The 8,541-nt window shown below is 42.2% G+C and overlaps 1 pseudogene; it reads left to right on the forward strand.

Moving 5' to 3' along the window:
• The first annotated feature begins 507 nt into the window (after nt 1–507).
• Nucleotides 508–791, forward strand: LOC131406830 (large ribosomal subunit protein uL14-like; annotated as a pseudogene).
• The last annotated feature ends 7,750 nt before the right edge of the window (nt 792–8,541 follow it).

The following is an 8,541-nucleotide window of genomic DNA, read 5'->3' on the forward strand; positions in this document are numbered from 1 at the left end:
CAGAAGAATGGAATTGGATCCTTCCTTCACACTGTATCCAAAAATTATCTTAAAATGGATCAAAGACCTAAATGTAAGAGCTAAAACAATCAATCTCTTACAATACAGAGGTAAATTTTCCTGACTTTGGATTTGGCAATGGAGTCTCAGATATGACACCAAAAGCACAAACAACAACAAGAAATAGATAAATTGGGGGCCAGCCAGGCAACATAGTGGTTAAGTGCGCGCTCTCTGCTGCGGCCCGAGGGTTCGCAGGTTCGGATCCCGGTGTGCACCGATGCGCCACTTATCAAGCCATGCTGTGGCGGTGTCCCACGTAAAGTAGAGGAAGATGGGCACCGATGGGCCAATCTTCCTCAAGCAAAAAGAGGACGATTGTCATCGGATGTTAGCTCAGGGCTGGTCTTCCTCACAAAAAAAAAAAAAAAAATAGATAAATTGGACTTTACCAAAGTTTAAAACTTTTGTGCATCAAGTGACTTTCTGTCCCTTTGTGGTCCCAAGATGTTGAAGTGAGGATGTGGTGGGTCCTCTGGTGCAAAATTCCAGATTTCCTTGAGTCTTCCCACAGCAACCACGATCAACAGTGCTGACAACACAGTATACCCAGCAGTGATAATTCAACAATGAAAGTCACACCAGAGAAAAGATGGCAAGTTTCTTTATTTTGAAGATAATTCCGGGGTTATAGTAAACAATAGAGGCAAAATGAAAGGTTCTGCCATCAGGACCAGTTGCAAAGGAGTGTGTAGACTTGTGGTCCATCCAATGCTGGCAGCATTGCCTGATTCTTTGGTGTATTTATAAAAAAGAAAAAGAACATGGTAAAAATTATTTGCTCAAAAAAAAAAAAAAACAGTAAGTGAAAAGACAACCCACAGAATGGGAGAAAATATTTGCAAATGATATATCTGATAAGGGTCTAGTATGCAGAATACATAAAAACTATCGTAACTTAACAACCATAAAAACAACAAACAACCCAATTAAAAAATGGGCAAGAATCAGAATTGACATTTCTCCAAAGAAGAGGCACAAATGGTCAATAAGCCCATGAAAAGATGCTCAGCATAATTAGTCATTAGAGAAATGTAAATCAAACCCACAATAAGAATCCACTTCATATCCGCTAGGACAGCTATTATAATAATAAGCAAAAAAAGGGGAAATAACAAGCCTTTAGTGAGGATGTAGAAAATCTGGAACCCTCATACATTGGTAGTGGGAATGTGAAATGGTGTGGCTGCTTTGGAAAACAGTTTGATAGTTCCTCAAAAAAGTAAAACAGAGTTACCGTATGACCCAGCAATTCCACTCCTAGCTACATACCCAAGAGAGCTGAAAACAGGTGTTCAAATAAACTTTGAACCTGAGTGTTCATAGCAGCATTATTCATAATAGCCAAAAAGTGAAAGCAACCCAAATGTTCATCAATGGAAGAATGGAGAAACAAAATGTGGTATATCCATACAATGGAATAAGATTTGGCATTAAAAAGAAATGAAGTACTGATAGGTGCTGCAAAATGGATGAACCTTAGAAACATTGTACGCGGGGCCAGCCCAGTGGCGTAGCGGTTGGGTTCATGCATTCCACTTTGGCAGCCCAGGGTTTGCAGGTTTGGATCCCAGGCACAGACCTACGCACCGCTGATCAAGCCATGCTGTGGCAGGCATCCCACATATAAAATAGAGGAAGATGGGCACAGATGTTAGCTCAGAGCCAATCTTCCTCAGCAAAAAGAAGAGAATTTGCAATGGATGTTAGCTCAGGGCTAATATTCCTCACAAAAAAAAAAAAAAAAAAAAAACACTGTAAGTGAAAAACACCAGACACAAAGGGCCACATATTGTATGATTTCATGTGTATGAAATGTCCAGAATAGGCAAATCCATGGAGACAGAAAGGAAATCAATGGTTGTCAGGGACTGGGAAGAAGGGGATGGGGAGTGACTGCTTAATGAGTATGGAGTTTCTTTTTGAGGTGATGAAAATGTTCTGGAATTAGATAGTGGTGATGGTTGCACAACATTGTGTATGTATTGGAATCCACTGAATTGTACACTTTAAAATGGTGAATTTTATGCTATGTAAATTTTACCTCAATTAAAGAAAGGGATGAGGATGTCCTTTATGTACCAATAGAAATAAACCTCAAGATATATTTTAAAGTTAAAAAAAAAAGCAAGTATACCACTGCAGAACAGTGGGTATACATGCTATCATTTGTTTTCTTTTAAGTGCATTAATTGACCGAGTTTTAAAATAACTTACGTCCCTGGGAGCAGAAGGAGAGAAACAGACCCACTCCTGGGCCGTCTCCAGACTCGGGGGAGGAACACAGCCTCCTCCAAGGAAGATGTAGCTGCTGACCGAGCCCTTGCCAAGGCTGATCAGCCCTGTTCACCCAGGGTGCAAAATCAGTCAGGCTGCCCCCACTCACCCATGCTCATGCTGGGTCGCATGCAGGCAGCCACTGGCTGGGGCTCACACCCTCTGGCACAGCCCCAGAGACCCCACCCATCATAACCAACTGAGCAGGGGAACCTGGCAAGCTGACCAATATGGAGCCCTACTGTACCTTTTCTCCACAACCAAAGCTGAGCCCTCAGACAACCAGTTTGATCCACTGCAGTTGCTTCCACTCAGAAGAGTTGCAAATTCAACTCTGTTGTGGACTGCATGCTTGTGTCTCCCCAAAATTCCTATGTTGAAGCCCAATCCCCAGTGCGATGGTATTAGGAGGTAGGGCCCTTGGGAGGTGATTAGGTTTAGATGAGGTCATGAGGGTGGGGCCCCATAATGGGATTAGTGTCCTTATAAGAAGAGAAAGCAACTAGAGCTCACTCTCTCCTCCATGTGAGGACACAGCAAGAAGACCATCATCTGTAACACAGGAAGCAGGCCCCCACCAAACACAGAATCTGCCGGCGCCTTGATCTTGGACTTCCCAGCTTCCAGAACAGTGAGAAATAAATTTCTCTTGTCTAAGCCACCTAGTCTATGGTATCTTGTTATAGCAACCTGAACAGCCTAGGACAATCTCTAAGAGTGGCCCAGAGAGAGAACAAAAGGGAAAAATTCACCTGCCCAGCACAAGTGTGGAGTCAGCATGAACTGGGAGCCAACGCTGCCCTTGGTTCCTGGGTGCCCCTCCAGTGTGAGCATCTTACCATGCCAAGCGACATTTTGGAGTTAAAAGATAAGCATCTTGCATATAGCATGGCCCATAAGCGCAAGCCACCTACTTCACTTGGTGCTCAACTGAAAAGAAAAAGGTGCTGAGTTCCAACACTGGAGGAAAAACTGGCTGAAAATTACTTTTTGAGAGACAGCACAGTAATGTATTTTATGGGTGCTTTCAGGGATGTTCAAGGGTAATTTTGACCATATGTGATCCTCGCTTCACGTGACGGCTTTAGAATCTACTCCCTGAGTTAGATGTGACTCCCCTGTAATAACAACAGAGCACAGCAGACTTCTACATGTAGAAAATGAGAACAGAGAAACGGGCCAGTTGCACAGATGCTACCCAAAGTCTCCGCACACAGCCCTCACCATCCCCTCCTACAGGTATGTCCAGATCACATTCGTTATGCAATGCAGGTAGCACAGGGAAGAGCCTTCACGGGTTCAAAACTTACCATGTTTCTAGTGATGTACATACAAATCCTATCCAAATTATAGTATCTAGAGAAGGTAAGAAATTTTGTCCTCATTTTATTGATGAGGAAACTGAGGCTCAAAAAAGCTAAGTACTTAACTGAAGGCAAGTGGCAGAGTAGACAGTGGCCCCATGGAGAGATCAATGGCAGCCCCAATCTGAGATCCAAAGTCCAAGTCCCATCTACTTCACCACGTTGCCTTCTTCTCTGGCTAAATCACACCGATTATTTCAGCTCACCCGCTTTTTCCCCCTTACGCTAAGGTACTTCCATTTACATCCAATTTAGTACCTTCTACCCAGGCATCTTCCTTGTCTGCAAATGCTCACTGGGGAGATCTTAAGACTGCACTTACCCAGAAATGCGTTCCCTTCAGCTAGGCACACATACCCAAGCCGACCCGCTGGGTCCCTTAAACTACGCTACTGCATCACGGATCACTTTCTCCAGTAGCTTCTTAGCCATTCCACTAACATTTCTAGTCTCTTTCTAACCCCCATGATATTCCAAATACTGCTCGCTTCCAAGAGTACCTGCAGCTCTTATTATTTTCCTGTCATTGAGTTCGTGCTGGCGTTTCTAACTACCCAATACAGATCCCATGCTTTCATTTCTTTTCTGCCCTTGGAATCTGAAACATCTCCCAATTTACTACCATCTGCTACCTTAATTAATAGGCTGTTTACCTCCCCTGTAAGACCTTGCAGTGATTCTCTTGGACTCCATCCCTAACTTTGTGCATATTGCAGGCTCTCGTTAGTCTTGGTTTATAATGCAGCTTTCAATCTATTTGACAGCTCTCATCTCCAAGCCAATTTGAATTACATTTTTCTTGTAAGATTTCATAAGACACAAATATACTTTTTCGAACCTGGAACAAATTACACCTACTACATTCCCTCTGTCCACTCCTCTTATAATTTGAAGGGAACCAAAAAAGAAACTTGCATCTGGTTTGTTGGATATAAATTCACTGGTTCTTTCTCTGCATTAAAGTCTCAGGTTTGCATGACTATCTCCAAGGAGTTCCTTCTAACGTGACGTGGTATCTTCTTCCAGCCTCCCTGCACCCCAGCACCTCATCAGTGGGTTTGAATTGCACACAATGCAATTGTACCCAAATGCATAACCGAAGATACAAAGGAATAAAGTGAACGGACCTGTTTACCGTTATTTACCATCAGTGATGACTAGTTAGTCGTTCAGAATAGAAAACAACCCATCATTAGAATTTTTGGTATTATTATGCGAAATGATCATTGTTGCAAGTGTTCCTTAAATGCAATCATCCTCTGTTCTTTCTTCATAAGTACCGCATAACGAAGTAGAAAGGGGAAGAGGGAAGGTTAGCGTGCATTAAGCTCCTACTCTGTATCAAGTCCTCAGTTAGGTGTTGGCTTCACACTTGATTTCATTGATGAGTTTTAAATCTGGTTTCATCAGCATGACCTGAAGATTTTGGTAAAGATGCAGACTTCCAGACCCCACTCCTAGATATTCTAAGTCAGTAGTTTTGGGGAGGGGCTCAGGAATCTGTGTTTTTCTAAAGTACTACAGGCACTCTTTTGACTACTAAGTGAATTTGGGAAGCACCAAATTCTCAAATCAGCCCAGAAATGTCCATTTCAGCCTTTTTTGTCTGACATTTGTTGGATGAGGAAACTAAGGCTAAGAGAGCTTGAATAATTTGCCCAACATCACAGACTAGGAAATCATAAACCCTGCATTAAAGATGAGTCTGTAGGATTCTGGAGCTGGTCCATTCTCCATGATCTCACAGATCCTCCATTTTGATGGGAAACTTAATTTTTTATTGTTGCAATTGGAGATACCACAGCATCATTTTAATGAAAATGAATAATTATTCAGCACTTTCAAAAGACATTTGATGTACACCAGTGTTCATAGCTGCATTATTCATAATAGCCAAAATGTGTAAAAAACCCGTGTCCATCAACAGATGAATGGATAGACAAAATGTGATATATATATAGTATATTATATATAAAATGTATATAATTCAGCTATAAAAAGGAATGAAATTTTGTACCACGTGCTACAACACGGATGAACCTTGAAAACGTTCTGCTTATATGAGATATCCAGAGTAATCAAATCCACAGAGACAGAGAGTAGACTAGAAGTTACCAGGGGCCGGGGGAAGAGGGAAGGGGAGTTGTTATTTAATGGGTATAGAGTTTCTATTGAGGATGATGAAATGGATAGTGGTGATGGTTACACAATACTGCAAATGTCCTTAATGTGATTGAATTGTGTACTTAAAAATGGTTAAAATGATAAATTTTATGTTAAGTATACTTTGTCACAATAAAAAAAAGCATACAAAAGGCATTTGGAAGCAATGGGAGCTTAAGCCATATACCGACGCCCCCTGGAACATACCCCAAGAGTGAGACCGTGAAAGTGAACCCCTGAGACTTTCTTCTAATTTCCCCTGAGGTTGAATGAAAAAGAGATTTCTGGTTAATCAAAGGTTCCAGTTGGTCATGCCTTCACTGTATTTTACTCCCTGCTCATTTTTTCCAAGAGGAACATTTTGGCCTGTGGGGGATGATGTTACCCCACGTAGAAGGGCAAGTACATTGCCGGGGACGTCAGGAGATGTGAGGGCAACTCTGCAACCCCCATGAGGGACAGTCACAGTCACTTGACGTTTTTCGGACTTGCGATTTCTCCCCGTAAGAGAAGATGCTGTGGCTGGTGATCTGCTGCCTGCCCTTGTTTTTCTAGCAGCATTCCTGCGCCAGCGGAGCACGTGACCCAGGTCAAGCAAAACAGAGCCCTTCTCCTACAGACTGGAAACATTCTCCCTTCTTTTTGGCTACAAGCCCCCAAGATACAACCCAAAAGGGATCAAGCAGCACTGGCCATCCAGGTGGATAAGCTTCTGAGGGTGCCCCGTGGGGCCACAGGGAGGTGGAGTTGGTGGAGCCCCTGTTCCGGGGCCTGTCCCTGAGACCTGGAGCGGCTGCCGGGCCCCAGGGGCCCACCCTCCAATTCCGGGAGGTACCCCTCTGTCTTTCCCATAGTGTCTATTTCTTGAGTAGTCTCTGACATCTGCAATCCAAGGAGTCTTGACCACTATAACACACATTTGATTAAATGAGTGCTAAAATTTCTTGTTTTTTTTTTTATTTTTTAGCTTAAGGTATAATTGAGAGATAAAAATTGTATATATTGAAGATGTACAACTTGATGTTTGATATATGTATAATTATGAAGTGATCACCACAATCAAGCTAATTAAAATATCCATCACCTCACATAGTTACCTTTGTGTGTGTGTGTGATGAGGACACTTGAGATCTACTCTCTTAGCAAATGCAAGTGTACAAAACTATTGTTAACTATCGTCACCATGCTGTCCATTAGATTTCCAGAACTTATTCATCCTGCATAACTGAAAGTTTGTACCCTTTTGACTAACATCTCCCCATTTCCGCCACCCCACTCACCCCTGGCAACCACCATTCTACTCCATGCTTCTGAGTTTAACTATTTTAGATTCCACATATAAGTGAGGTCATGCAGTATTTGTCTTTCTGTATCTGGCTTATTTCACTTAGTGTAATATCCTCCAGATTCATCCATGTTGTTGCAAATGGCAAGATTTCATTTTTTTTGTAAGGCTGACTAATTTTCCATTTTATATATATATATATATACATACACACACCACATTTTCTTTATCCACTTGTCAATGGACATTTAAAAAATAAAAACATACATGTGGGGCCAGCCCAGTGGCATAGTGGTTAAGTTCCTGCACTCCACTTTGGTGGCCCGGGGTTCGCGTGTTCGGATCCCTGGCGCGGACCTACGCACCGCTTATCAAGCCATGCTGTGGCAGGCGTCCCACATATAAAGTAGAGGAAGGTGGGGACAGATGTTAGCCCAGGGCCAATCTTCCTCAGCAAAAAGAGGAGGATTAGCAACAGATGTTAGGTCAAGGCTAACCAAAATTTAAAAAATAAAAAACATACATTTAAAAAATAAAAAACATATTTAAATCCTCTGATCCTGAGAAAGTCGTTCCATGCCAATTTAACCAAATGAAAAGTTTCCCTTTGTGAACAAAACGTCTCACCTGAGATACAGGGTGGCCAGTGCAGAAGGTGCTAAGAACCTCTACTGCTCCAGAGTCTTCCCATTCACAGACCAGACGAGAACAGGAGATAGAAAAGGGAGAATTATGGAATAATGCAAAATAATTAATTCTATGTTTTTAATTTGGTTTGAGGAGTTATTTAAGGGCATTTTCTCCTCTTCTGTGTTTTTCTAGATGATTTATATCTTCAAGGAAAATGTGATTGCATCTTCCACATCAAAGATCCTGAAAAAGGATGACTATAAAAGAAGACTTAGGCACACGAAAGTTACGGCTGTGTGTTTCTGCAATGAAAATTGCAATCTGTTCTTTCTGAGAAAGAAAGGGAGCAGGAATCTCCAGCGCAGGCCCAGCATTTAGTTCTAGCAGAGGGAGATACGAGCTGGAGAAGAAATGCAGTGATGGCCGGTCCCCATTTATCCCACGGCTGTGAGTCTGTTTGATCACAGTGGACATTGTGGTGAGGGACATCCACCCCAGGATGGAAAATGAGCAGGCTAATTTATCATCACGATGAAGTAAAACACCATAATCTAGGCATGAGAGTGAATCAACATTAGATCTCCTGAGAGCCAGGAAAAGAACTAAGACTTAACGCAAGGCCTGCTAAAGCAGCCAGAATGGTGTAGGCTTTAAATAAACTTCAGGTTTTGTTAGAAATACTTTTCGTCCTCTTTTAATAGTTAACCTGACCCCAGCTCAAGAATCCAAGATACTGAGTAGTCTATTGTGCACCTGGAGAAA

Source organism: Diceros bicornis, chromosome 6, assembly GCF_020826845.1.
Source record: "Diceros bicornis minor isolate mBicDic1 chromosome 6, mDicBic1.mat.cur, whole genome shotgun sequence".
Classification (NCBI taxonomy): domain Eukaryota; kingdom Metazoa; phylum Chordata; class Mammalia; order Perissodactyla; family Rhinocerotidae; genus Diceros; species Diceros bicornis.